The 14261-nt window shown below is 43.8% G+C and overlaps 1 protein-coding gene across 1 annotated transcript in view; it reads left to right on the top strand.

The window, feature by feature from the left end:
- The first annotated feature begins 10877 nt into the window (after positions 1 to 10877).
- Patj (PATJ crumbs cell polarity complex component) overlaps positions 10878 to 14261 on the top strand; it is a 313297-nt gene continuing 309913 nt past the window's right edge. The window contains exon 1 of the mRNA XM_057783541.1: positions 10878 to 10933. The gene's annotated coding sequence lies outside the window, so the exon portion shown is untranslated. The remainder of the gene's footprint in view (positions 10934 to 14261) is intronic.

The following is a 14261-nucleotide window of genomic DNA, read 5'->3' as shown; positions in this document are numbered from 1 at the left end:
AAGGGAATTAAAAAAAAAAAAATACACCATGCTAGGGAGATAGCTCAGTGGGTAAAGGCACTTGTTCTGAGCCTGACATTCTAAATTCAATCACTAGAACCCACAAGGTAAAAGGAGAAAACTGACTCCCACAAGTTGTCCTCTGCCCTCCACACATGTGTTGTAACACAAACAGAAAATTAAATAAATAAAATGAATATAATAAATACACAATTAGGGGCCTTCCCAGGTAGAATTCCCTGAATCTCCTCGTGATGAGCCACAACAAGCACTTAAGTACTAAGAGACGGACCCAGTGTTCACCTAGGTGCTTGTCCCAGGTTCTAGTGGGCACCACCATTGGACGCCCCAAAGGATGGAGGTTTCCCTACGGTTGGAAGAATTTGGGTTTAGTTTGTCTAGAAGCCTCTGAAAGCACATTCTCCTCTGACCAGAGTGTGATTACAGCGTACACGTTACAAAGTGTTAAAAAGACAAAGGACTGGAGTTCAAGGACTATGTAAAATACAAGGCTAAGAATCAGAATATCAGTGGGGCAGTGGTGCTACACACCTCTAGCCCCAGCTCTCAGGAGGCAGAGGCAGGTGGATCTTTATGAGTTCGAGGTCAACACACTCTACACAGTGACAGTGATTCCCAGGACAGTCAAACCTACACAGGAAAACCCTGTCTCAAAAAACAAAACAACACACACACACACACACACACACACACAAAATCAGAATATTGGTATTGGAGAGATGGCTGTAGAGTTGAGAACATTTGCTATTCTTTTTTTTTTTTTTTTTTTTTTTTTTTTTGGTTTTTGGTTTTTTCGAGGCAGGGTTTCTCTGTAGCTTTGGTGCCTGTCCCGGAACTAGCTCTTGTAGACAAGGCTGGCCTCGAACTCCCAGAGATCCACCTGCCTCTGCCTCCCGAGTGCTGGGATTAAAGGCGTGCACCACCACCGCCCGGCTAACATTTGCTATTCTTACAGAGGACCTGTTTAGTACCCAGCACCCATGTAATGGCTAAAGACCTCCTGGAATTCCAGTTCCAGGGGACCCAAGGACCCCTTCTGATGGTGGCGCACGCCTTTAATCCCAGCCCTTGGGAGACAGAGGCAGGCGGATCTCTGTGAGTTCGAGGCCAGCCTGGTCTGCAAGAGCTAGTTCCAGGACAGGCTCCAAAGCTACACAGAGAAACCCTGTCCTAAAAAAACAAAAAAAGAATCAAAATATCAGTCACACACCTTACAAGATGATAAAAGCAACTTTTTGTTTAACTTCTACTTGGACTTGGAATGCTCTAGTTGATTTTTAAGATACAACATAAAGAAAACCAAAAGACTAAAGGAAGCAGTTTTGTGGTTCAGGTTTATTGAAATTGTGTCAAAATTAGATGGTTTCCTGCTGAGTGCAAGAATACTGCTGATCTGTGTATCAATTTTAGTACAGATTTAAAACAATTACTTAGAACTGCTGATGCTTGGCTGATTAATCCCATTACAGAATCTATTTTTATGGTTTTAATGATTATCTTTATTCTCTTCTATGATGTGTAAATGTGAAAGAATTAAAAGGTTTCTATAAGACAGCAAAGAAACTCTAAAACTTTTGACTCTTGAGCTGGGAAGGTGGTGGAGTTGCCGAGCAAGCACAAGTCTCTGGACTTAGTCTCCAGCCTCTCTCGGACAGAAAATTGACTCTTGAATTAGTGACATATACAGTATTGAAGATGTATTGCTTTTTCGGAATAGCCCTTAAATCTGTTATTTGTCTGTAAATGAAGCAACTTTTCTTTTTGTAGTCTAGTGATCCCGTGAATTACCATGATCACATGCCTGCTACATTACTGAAAATTTGATAAGAACTGAAATCTTATTATTTTTAACACCAAGTTTCTTTGTCATAGAAAGTGACACAGAAACTTTGTAGGCTTCTACTGAAAGCAAAGGGTATGAATAGCAGCCTCACTATGTCTCTTAGCTATGCTAGAACTCACTAGATAGACCAGGCTGACATGGGACTCAGAGAGAGCTGCTTGCCTCTGTCTCATGAATTCTGGAATAAAACATAGGTATTACCACACCCAGCTACATTTTCCCTAAGATTTCATATAAATGTATCTTCATTCATTAAAGATTAATTTTGTACATAGCAAATGTCTAAGAAAACAACCCAATACCTATTTCTGTTGTTATAACAATATATGAGATACAAGATTGTTACTCAAATCTTTTTTGTATTTGACTATACATAACATGAAATTTTTCCTTTGGTAATAACATCAGTAATCTTCCATATCCTTAGTACATCATTTAATTCTGGGCATCATTTAATTCTATAACCATATTCCTGCTTCACAACTGTTATCGCATACTTTGATGCAGTAATTGAATCACCACTTAAGGCCTGTTCAGGGCTGGGGAAATGTGTTTTTGTTAGGTGTTCATCTCAAAAGTATGAGGAACTGAGTTTGATCCCCAAGAGCTATGAAAACAAACTCCTGGGGCGTGGTAACATTTTTGTAATTCTTTTAATTCAAGTATTAAGGAGACAGAGACAGGCTGATTCCTGATCTCTGGGGCCTGCTGGACAGTCAGCATAGCCTAACTGACTCCAGGTTCATTGAGAGATCCTAGCCCCCCAAAACAGTGGATGGCTCCTGAAGAATGAACCCAGGGTTCACCTCCAGACTCCACACGCAGACTGGTGCAACCATTCTGGCATCTGCAGCCACCCGCTGCCCTCCCCTAACACAAAATAAAGCCCACTCTTCTTTTTAAACCGTTTTTTAGATTTATTTTTATATTATCCATATGAATGTTTTGCCTGCATGCTTATGTGTGTACTATGTGCACACCTTTTGTTTCCACTGGACCTGGTGTTATGGGTGGCTGGAAGTCACTATTTGAGTGCTTGGACTCGAACCTCAGACCTCTGCAAGAGCACAAGTACTCTTAACCACTGAGCTACTTGGAACTTCTCAGCTCCAAGACCTACTCTTACATGCCAAATATATTTAATCTTGAATGCCATATGGAAGATCTAAAACTAATTTTACCAGAGTCCTTCTCATAAAACAAAATAAACCATCTCTTCTACATTTCACTACCAATATCTCCTATCAGATTTAAAACTTGGAATTATATCCAGGCAGTGGTGGCACACTCCTTTAACCCCAGCACTTGGAAGGCAGAGGCAGGCAGATCTCAGCAAGTTTGAGGCCAGTTTGGTCTACAAAGCAAGTTCCAGGACGGCCAGGGTTGTTACACAGAGAAACCCTGTCTCGAAAAACAAACACAAACAAACAAACAACCCCAAACCAAAAAGCCCAACTTGCAATCTGGTGCTGGGAAGATGGCTCGGTCAGTAAAATGCTTGCTACACAAGTATGAGGATATGCATTTAGGTTGCTAGCACCTATGTAAAAAGCTTGGCAAGGTGATGCACATTGTAATCTTTGTGCTGTGGAGGAAGAGAGAGGTAGGCCCCTGGGGTTTCTTAGCCAGCCAGTCTAGCTAAATCTGGGAGCTCCATGTTAACTGAAAGAGCTGGTCTTAAAAATGAGGTAGAGAAGTAATAAAGGAATACACCTGACATTCACCTCGGGACTCCACTGAGCACACATCTGTACATTCTGTACATTTTACACATAAAATTTGGGAGCGTTTTAATCTTCAATTTTCTCCATGCTTTGCAATATCTTCATCTAATCATTAAGTAACTAATATCATTGTTTGTGCTTTTACTAGGGAGGCAAAAAGATAGTAAAAAAATAAAAATTATAAAAAGGATCTTGCTATGTAGCCATGCTGGTCTGGAACTTAATAACAGGATTATCCTGTCAGTTTCCTGGTGAGGAAGCCATCTCTCCTGACTATTCTTCTTTCTTCTTCCTCTCCTTCTTCCTCTTTCTCCTTCTCTTTCCTCCTCCTCCATCATCATCTTCTTCATCTTTGTCTTCTTTCTCCTCCTCCTCTTCTCCTTTTTTTTTTTTTTTGGAGACAGGGTTTCACTGTGTAGTCCTGGCTGACTTGGCACTAGCTCTGTAGAACACGCTTGCCTCAGACTCAAATTTAGATGTCCACCTGCCTCTGCTTCCTGAGTGCTGGGATTAAAGGCGCGTGCCAACACCGCCTGGCTGCCAAACCTCTATCTGCACACTGTTCCATGTTTGTTTCCTATATCCTTTGCTACAATGATCACTTTTGTTTTATTATACACCTCCTCTTTCCAAGGCACTCAATCCATTTTGCATCAGTTTCTAGACAAATCTCTCATTTTAAAAGAAAGTCTCGATACTTAAAATTTTATTATTAAAAGTTTTCAGGGATGAATGAAGTGGCATAAACCTGTTGTGTTGGTTAGTTTTATGTCACCTTGATATAAACTAGTAATCTGAGAGGCCGGAACCTCAATTAAGAAAATGCTTCCATTAGATCCAGCTGTAGACTGACCTGTAGGGCTTTTCTTAACTAGTGATTGATGGCCTAGCCCATTGTTGGTGGTGCCAACCCTGGGCTGGTATGCTGTGGAATAATCTTTTTGTACTCTGTGAAGAAGGTTTGCTCTCTTTGGGTTAGTAAAAAGGTAACTGGCCAATAGCTAGGTAGGAAGAGGTTAGATGGGAGAGTCAGGCTGAGAGAACCCTGAGAAGAAAAGGGGCAGAGTCCCCAGCCCAGCCAGACCCAGAGGAAGCAGAAAATAAACATACTGTGCTGAAAAAGGCAGTGCCATGTCAAGAGCCTAGGTAAGAAATGCAGGCTAACTTAAGTTGTGAGAGTTAGTTAGCAACAATACTAAGATATTGAGCGAGCATTTATAATTCATAATAATTCTCGTGTGGTTATCTGGAGAGCCGGCAGTCCTGACGAAAAAACTCTACGTACACTAGAGGACCTAGGTTCTATAAAAAAGCAGGCTAAAAGAGCCATGAGAAGCAAGCTAGTAAGGGGCATTCCTCCATGGCCTCTGCAACAGCTCCTGCCTCCAGGTTCCTCCCCTGCTTGAGTTCCTGCCCTGAATTCCTTCTTCGATGGGCCCTGATATGAAAGTATAAGCAAACAAGCACTATTCTTTCCAAGTTGTTTTTGGACATGGTGTTTCATCACAGCAATAGTAACCCTAACTAAGAGACCTATGAATTCTAAGGACATAGGTGCCTGAGACAGGAGGAGTTATAGATGATAGAGGAGTTATAGATGAGGTGCCATTGGGTTGCCGGGAACTGAACCCAGGTTCTCTGGAAGAGCAGCCAGTACTCTTAATGGTTGAGCCATCTCTCTAGACCTTAGTTATTTCTTTGATGTGCACAAATTTCTGTGATAGTTTCAGTTGGCTTTTTGTTTGTTTGTTTGTTTTGCTTTGTTTTGTTGTATGGGACTACCTTGATTACGTTGAGGTGGGAATAATCAGCATACTGTGGGTGGTACCATCCCATAAACAGAGGGTTCTGAACTGTATAAAAGCCTTTGCTGTTTCTTGACTGAATGGAATGTGATGAGCTGTTTCATGTTCCTGCCACCTTTAACCCACATTGATAAGGTGTAACTGAGAATTATGAACCAAATAAACTCTCTCTTACATTGTTTTTAAACAAACAAAGAAACACCAGGGTAGCTCTGGCTGGATTGGACCTCCCTACAGAGACCAGGTTAGTCTTGAATTCATAGAGATTTTCCTACATCTGCCTCCTGTCAATTGTTGGGTCAGAGAATTTTATTAGTGTGACAGGATATTTGATTCACACTGTGAAACTCTGAGACTGTATTAATAAAATTAACCTTAGATCAGGGGATGGAGCCAATGACTAGTTGACAAGAATTAGCTGTAGAGAATATGGAGAACTAGGAAGACAGATAGACATACAGGAGGGAGTAGGAAGGATTTAGAGATTTGGGGCCTTTTTGGTTTGGGATGGGAGGAGAGACACTCTTTTGCTTGGTCTCTGGCCAAAAAGGAAGGCCATCTGGTTGCTTCTCAGCATCTCTGATCTAGTAGGTCTTCGCCCCCCAATACCCAATTCCTGACTCATTATTGGTAACTAGAACATCTTAGATAAAGCAAATTACAACAGTAGTGTCTTGACCCCTTGTCAACTTGACACAGAAACATTGTTAGGCTTAACCTTTCCTTTCTTGCTCACCTTCAAGATCACATATTAATAACACCACATTATAAAATAGCTTACAAACTTAAAAATTCCCAGTCTTGGGGCTGGAGAGATGGCTCAGTGGTTAAGAGCTTTGCCTGCGCTTCCATAGGTCCTGAGTTCAATTCCCAGCAACAACATGGTGGCTCACAACCATGTGCAGTGAGATTTGTTGCCCTCTTCTGGCCTGCAGGGATACATGCAGGCAGAATACTGTATACATAATAGATAAATAAAACTTTAATAAAAAAAAATTCCCAGTCTTTACAAATTCAAACACTTTAAAATTCAAACTCATTAAAAATCCAAAGTTTCTTTTAAAACCTGAAATCTCTTTAAAAATTTAGTCTCACAACTGTGGGCGCCTATAAAATAAGTTAAATACACCTTTCAAGAAGGAAAAACCAAAGAGCAGCCACAATCTAAACAAAGCAAAACCTAACTCCAATCAGTACAAATGACTCAACATCCAATGTTGGGTTCATTCACGATCTTCTGGTCTCCTTCAAAGGGCTTGATCACTTCTCTGGCTCTGCCCTCTGCAGCAGACACAGCTTATTCTTCTGCTGCTGTGTTCTTGGTGACCATCCCATGGCATCTTCAAAATGCTGGGGCTTTCTGCTGTATCTAGGCTGTACTTTCACCAATACCTTCTCAAAGTCTCTCTTTATGGTGTCAGGTCTCAACTTCTCTTCATGACCCCTCACTTCTGGGTCTTCAACTGCCACTGAGGCTGTGTCTTCACTGATGCCCTCTCTTGGCCTCACCCAGTGCCTAGCCTCAGCTGCTCTCTAGTACTCCTTCATATCTTCAAAACCCAGTACCACCTGGGTGACTATTGCACTCTGAAGTCCAGCTGCCAGGTTTTGAGGTACAACCTTGGCCGCCTCTGGAACACAGCTTCTGTGTGCTGACTCTCAAAAATACTGCCCTGAAGACTTCCCCTTAATGATGCTGGTCTTTTTTTTTTCTTTTTAATTTATTTTTATTTTATGTGCATTGGTGTTTTAGCTGCATGTATGTATGTGTAAGTGGATGTTTTCTGTCCCATAGCCACTCTCAAATAAACACACTGAGGCTTAATATTACTTATAAATGCTCGGCTGATAGCTCAGGCTTGTTACCAGCTAACTCTTACACTTAAATTACCTTATTTATGCTTTGGCACATGGCTTGGTAGTGTTTCTCAGTATGGCATTCTCATCTTGCTTCTCTGCGTTTGCCAGCAACTCTCTGCCTCCACTCTTCTCCGTCCATCATCCCATCATCCTTAGTTTGGTAGCGTTGCCTATACTTCCTCATTGGCTACTGGCCAATCAGCACTTTATTAAGCCAATTTGAGTGACAAACTTTTATAGTGCAGAAAGGAATTATTCTGTTGTAGGAGCTGCTGGCTGCGTTCCTGCCACCCAGCTCCTGGACGCCTGGCTAGCTTATGCCCCCAAATAACAACACACAAATTGTATTCTTTTAAACACTGCTTGGCCCATTTCTATTAATGTGTGTAGCACCACGAGGTGCGCTTACTGGGAAGACTCTAGCCTATGGTCCATCCTGTGTCGGAGCTTCATCGTGTCTGCTCTGGAGAAGAGCAGCATCGCATCTGCCCCAGAGAGGAGAGGAAATGGCGTCTGTCTGAGGCGTCTTATTTCACTTCCTCTTCCTCCCAGCATTCTGTTCTGTTTACTCCACCCACCTATGTTCTAACCTATCAGGGTCAAGCAGTTTCTTTATTAATTAACCAATGACCTTCCTCCATCATTATTCCAGCATGTCTGTGTGTTAGATTTGGAGTTACAGTTTTTAGCTGCCATGTGGGTGCTGGGAATTGAATCTGAGTCCTCTGGAAGAGGAGTCAGTGCTCTTCATCACTGAGCCATCTCTCCAGCCCCCTGCTGGTCCCTTCTTAATCACTGCTAATTTCTCAGCTCCAGTCAACCAGGATCTAGTATCCCAGATGCAAAGATTTCAGTTTTAACAGTTCTGGTATCTTGTTAATCACTGCTGATTCTTCAGCCTCAGCTAATTAGAACCATGGTCCCTGACAGTCTTTAAACATTTTCAGAAACTTCACATGCCAGGCCTCCTCCACCTTCAGCATTGCCCTCAACACTGTTATCTTCCAAGCTCCTATAGAATAGCTCACCAAACGTTAAACATTGAGAGGCTTTTTCCCCCCCACCAAGTTCCAAAGTTCTTCCACCTTTCCTGAAATAACATGGTCAGGTCTGTAATGCATCCATTTCTGGCATGGGGTTCCTTTTGCTATAAGAAAACACCGTGACCCAAAGCAAGTTGGGGAGGAAAGGGTTTATTTTGCTTACAATTCTACACTTCATTATTGAAGGAAGTCACATCAGGAACTCAAACAGGCAGGAACCTGGAGGCAGAAGCCATGGAGGAGTGCCAGTTACTGGCTTGCTCTTCATTGCTTGCTCAGTCTGCTTTCTTAAAGAACCCAGGACCACCAGCCCAGGGATGGCACCATTGACCATGAGCTGGGCTCTCTCCTGATCCATCACTAATTAAGAAAATACCCTACAGCTGACTCATGGAGGCAACTTCTCAATTGAGGATTCCACCTGTCAGATAAGTCTACAGTGTCCAGCTGACATACAACTAGCCAGCACAAGTAGGCAACTAATACCAGGGTTGTGTTTCTTCATGTATTTGTTTTTACTATTGTGGATGGGGTGGGTTTCTCGATTTCATTCTCAGCAAGTCCATTATTTGTTATCAAAAAAGCTACTGACTTTTAAAGTTTCATTCATTTATTTTTGAGACAAGATCAGTCTCACTATGTACTGCAGTAGTCCTTTCTGGCCTGAGTTCACTCTGTAGCTTAGGCTGACTTTGAACTCATGGAAATCCTCTTGTTTAACTACAGGAACGCCAGGATGACAGTGTGTGCTTTTTTTTTTTTCTTTTTTTACATTTGTGTGTGTGTGAGGGCATGGCCCATGGTCTTTTGGGATTGGGGGCATACGAAGGTCAGAAAACAACGTGTTGGTTTGACCCTTTTACCATATGGGCTCCAGAGACAGAACTTGAATGTAGGTGGTCAGGCTTGGGCAGTAAGCACTTTTACCTACTTGCCCACCCATCCTTGATTTTGGTCTGTTGATTTTGTATACTTCCACTTCACAGGGTTGTTTACCTTTAAAATGATGACGTCCAAAAATGAGATTTCGCTTGCTTCTTTTCTTTTCCTTTTTTTTTTTTTTTTTGGTTTTTTCGAGACAGGGTTTCTCTGTGGTTTTGGAGCCTGTCCTGGAACTAGCTCTTGTAGACCAGGCTGGTCTCGAACTCACAGAGATCCACCTGCCTCTGCCTCCCGAGTGCTGGGATTAAAGGCGTGCGCCACCACCACCCGGCTAGATTGCTGGTTTTTATATTGTTTAGTAGTCCGTATTTCTTACTGCCCCATTATTGGTTTTGTTTGTTTGTTTGTTTGTTTTTCGAGACAGGGTTTCTCTGTGGCTTTGGAGCCTGTCCTGGAACTAGCTCTGCAGACCAGGCTGGTCTCGAACTCACAGAGATCCGCCTGCCTCTGCCTCCCGAGTGCTGGGATTAAAGGCGTGCGCCACCACCGCCCGGCTTCTTTTTTTTTTTTTTTGGCTTCTTTTCTTTTCCATTAGTGTGCCCTTTATTTCTTTTCTTACCTTTTTTTTTTTTTTTTAGATTCAGGGACTTGAACGATACTACATTGTGCTGGAATTCCACGGAGCACTATCCGTTGTTCATTCCTTGTCTACCGCTCCGGTTGAGGTTTCCAATAGGATGTTGACTAGGACAGGTGAAACGGACATTTTATTCCTTACATTAGGGAAAAACCGGACACCTTCTTACGAGGCCAAACAAATGTCATCTCCTCTAAGATAAGCACGCAGTCGTAAACTACCAAATGCTTAACTAGCAAACGTCCTCGTGTCGTAGTTGTTTGTATGTATTCATCTTTTTAAAAAATATTTATTTATTTATTATGTATACAATATTCTGTCTTGTTTGTCTGCCTGCAGGCCAGAAGAGGGCATCAGATCTCATTTTAGATGGTTGTGAGCCACCATGTGGTTGCTGGGAATTGAACTCAGGACCTCTGAGCCATCTCTCCAGCCCTGTATGTATTCATCTTTTGAGGATACCCTTTTATCTAGCATCCCGTCAATTACAATGCTTAATAGTTCATTTATACAGTAAGATACCTGATGGTTATCTCTTTAGCATTGAGTGGGCTGTATTCGATAAAGCAGAAGCTTATCGCCAAAATTCTAAATTAAAAAAAAACACATAATTACACGTATGATGATGGGACACAGAGATCGACATTTAGGAAACTTTACGTGGAGTCAGCACATCTAGAAAACCTAAGGGCCACAAGAAGACAGGAACCAAGGGACAGGGCTAGGGGCTAAGTGGACTTGACCCAGAGGTTGCACGGATACCGCCCTTCGGTGTCTTGTTTGGGGTCTCGCTCTCGGGCCAGCGCCGGTGGCCCGCACCTCCGCACCTGCCCGCACGGCCCCAAGCCTCCTCTCCACGCTCGGCAGCCCCACTCACCCGCGGAACTTCACGGGCGCCTCGAAGCCCACGGGCTCCCGCTCGCCCCGCCCCGCTCCGCCCAGCTCAGCCCCGGCCGAGAGCGAGAGAGGACCAGGTGAGGAGGCCGCCGCTGCACTTCCGCCCAGGTGAGGAGGCCGCTGCACTTCCGCCCAGGTGAGGCCAGCCGCTGCACTTCCGCCAGGTGGGGCGGCGGCGCCCGCGCAGCCCCGGGGCTCCCACAGTGCTGTCGCCTGACCAGGTAACGCTTGTGGCGCCCCGAGCGGGGGCCTCGAGGGAGCCGTGGCCCGAGGCTTCGGACGGTGCCCCGGGCGGCTCGCAGGCCCCAAGGCGACCCCCGCGCGCGGCTCGGCTCATCCGCCCCGCGCCGACTTCCAGGCCGCGGGGCCTGGGAGCTCAGCGGTCGCGCGTGCTCGCGGATCTGGCGCCCGCGGCCTCGGAGCGGGGCGGAGCCTCCCCGCAGACAGTGGGAGGGAGCGGAGGGTTGAGCTGGCCTCGGGGGTGTTCTGGCACCCCTCGGGCTTCTCTCGGAGTAACTGGGGGAGGTGACTCAGACTTTGGGAAAGTTACTGGATTCCTGGCTAGTGGAAACCATTTCCAGATCTCTGCCATTTTTCGAATGCCCCTGCCCTCTTGTCCTGGAGTATCTGCTTGCAGTTTGTCTTCTGTGGGCTCTTATGGCATTGGGATTCTTTGTCGACTGGTTTGTCACCGTGGTTCAGAGGCCACACCTTGTTGGGCCTTATTTCTTTAGCTTGCCTCTCATCCGCACTGACCTATGGCCTCACCATTGGTGGGTGCTTGACCAGTGTGTCTTGGATGAAGAAGCCTACTGAGACCCAGAACGATCTCCGTCCTTTCAAACTGCTAGACCACGTTCCAGGCGCTGACTTCAGATTCACCATTTCTAGGGAAAACTAGGGAGAGGCGGGAAAAACTGGAATCTGTTTACTTTGCAGAATTAGAAAATGGAAAGTCATGACCTTTTGCTGTTTCTCGGGTCCTAACGGCCTTAATAAAAGACTATTGAAAATTAAGGTAATTTGAAAGTTAATGCAGATGTGGAGGATTTTTTTCACTGCTAGAATTTGTAAACTGATGGCTAAGCGATTGCCCATACTAGTTTAGATGCTGTTACTGGTGGCATATCAGAAGAATGATTTGCTCTAAAGTTGAGTTGTCCGAAGTTGTCACTCGCATGGAATCTAGTTTTAATAATCTCCAGTTCTGGATCAGCATTGTTTCAGCGGCGAGAGGATTGCATCTCGGACAATACACGTACTATGTAGGCGCCCCTGCCCTGAGTTCCGTCTGCAACTATTTTTTTGTTTGTTTGTTTGTTTTGTTTATTTGGTTTTTTGAGACAGGGTTTCTTTGTAGCTTTGGTGCCTGTCCCAGAACTAGCTCTTCTTGTAGACCAGGCTGGCCTCGAACTCCCAGAGATCCACCTGCCTCTGCCTCCCGAGTGCTGGGATTAAAGGCGTGCGCCACCACCGCCCGGCTCCGTCTGCAACTATTATGCTCGTATGAAGTTAACATAGATTCATTGTTGGGAAAACGAGAATTTTCAAAGAAGGACAAAACCAAAATTAGACGTGAAAACAGGAGGGAGACTTGCTGTGAAGAAGGTGGGCTGAGGAGGATGAGGGAGAGTTTGTGTGTGGAAATGTCTGACGTACCTTGTATGCCTGTCTGAAATTGTTAGAGAACTTCAGAAGAAAAAGGGAGCTAGCAGCAACCAGCAACCCATTTCAGTGCTGAGAAAAATGCAATAAGTCACACGACTCTTCTTTCATTCTGTTTCTCTGTGTGTCTCTGACTGTCCTGGAACTCTCTGTAGTCTGTGCTCAAAACTCACAAAGATTTTCCTGCCTCTGCCTCCCAAGTGCTGGGATTAAAGGTGTGTGCCACCACCGCCTGACTTACTTTGTATTTTTTTTCTTATGGTTTATTTAACTTTTTTATTTTATGTGCATTGGTGTGAAGGTATCAGATCCCCTGCAACTGGATCTTCAGACAGTTGCGAGCTACCCATGTGGGTTCTGGGAATTGAACCCGGGTCCTCTGGAAGAGCAGTCAATGCTCTTAACCACTGAGCCATCTCTCCAGCCCCCTTACTTTGTATTTTTAAAGATAGAAATATCGGTGTTTTCCTGTAACGAATTCACTTTTAAAACTTTGGATTTTGAGACAGTAGCCCGGTGTTTCTCTTTCCTTACAAAAGGGTTTAATGATTATTTTCACATCAAGCAGCCAAGTAGTCTGAGCTTGCCTGCTTTGTTAAAGTTTAACAAGAATGCATTATCTTGGGGAGGCGACCAAAGGAGTGAGTTTGCAGAAGTCTTTGCTCATCTTGGTAGGAGAGTTAAGTTTCTGGAGAAAACAGGGCTATTCTGCCTTAATATTTGAGCTCACATAGCCATTGCTACTTTGAATTTTTTTTCTTAATTTGGGATTTTTGTATAGATTTGAACGGCTTTTAGAGCCCCCAGTGTAGATTCTGATGCAATTGGAAGGAAATTTAGTGCTTGCTAGTACCTTGCTTCATTTGTACTTATTGGTACCTAGGTCGGAAACCCAGGGCCTTGCACATACTGGGCACTTGCTCTACCAGCCGATAATGCCTCTTCAGTGAGGTGAACACACAGGTGTTGATGACCTAGTACGGGTCCCTCTTACCGCTGTTGGCACATGATTTGTGCTGGTCGCCCCTTTGGAGATGATCTGCTCACTGAAAATTGGCGAGGTGAACGGAAGCAGTTTAGAATGTGTCTTGTAGCAACAAGTCATTTTTCTCCCTCCCACTTTGGTCTCTGCTCAGATGCAATCAGGAGGAACTCAAGCCTGTCAGCATTCTTACCTGGCTAGTCAGAGACTGATCTGAGAAGCAAATGTCTGCTAAAAACATTGCAAAGATTTTTCTGAAAAGGTCTCGGTTGGGACTTTGTTGTGAACACAGAAAACCGCTGAAATGGGACTCTTTGGGACTAAGTGAGATGCACACTAGATTCTGAAGATAATGTAAAAAAATTTTTAAGTATTTTATTTTTACATTATGTGCATATTTAAATGATGCTTTGTATATACTGGATTAAGTAAAATGCATATTAAAGTTAGTTTTGTCTCTATACTATCAAATACTTAAGACTTATTTTTTATTTTATTTTTCATTTTTAATTTTTGTTTTTTGAGACAGGTTTCTCTGTGTAGCCTTGGCTACTCACTCTTGACCAGAGAGAGAGAGAAAGATCAGTTGACATGCAAAACCTAGTAGACTGGCCTTCCTTGTCAATTTGCTAGGTTGTTTTGAATTCCAAAAAGTAGTATGACCATAGTTCTTGGAGACTTGTGAGGGCACAGCCTGCATATGGAGGAAATAGACCAACGTTGAGGCAGGAGCTAATTGTTGCTGGAGTCTGAACATTCAGGTCTTTTTACTGGAGGACTGTGATTGCAGCATCCATTAAGAACACGATCAGAGACTTAGTAAGTGTGAAAATTGGTCAGATTTGTTGCTGTTGTTGCTTGTAGGGGAAAACTGTCACCAGCAGAACCATACAAGTATAACA

This window comes from Chionomys nivalis, chromosome 11 (genome assembly GCF_950005125.1).
Source record: "Chionomys nivalis chromosome 11, mChiNiv1.1, whole genome shotgun sequence".
Classification (NCBI taxonomy): domain Eukaryota; kingdom Metazoa; phylum Chordata; class Mammalia; order Rodentia; family Cricetidae; genus Chionomys; species Chionomys nivalis.
This window is presented reverse-complemented; position numbering and strand designations above follow the sequence as displayed.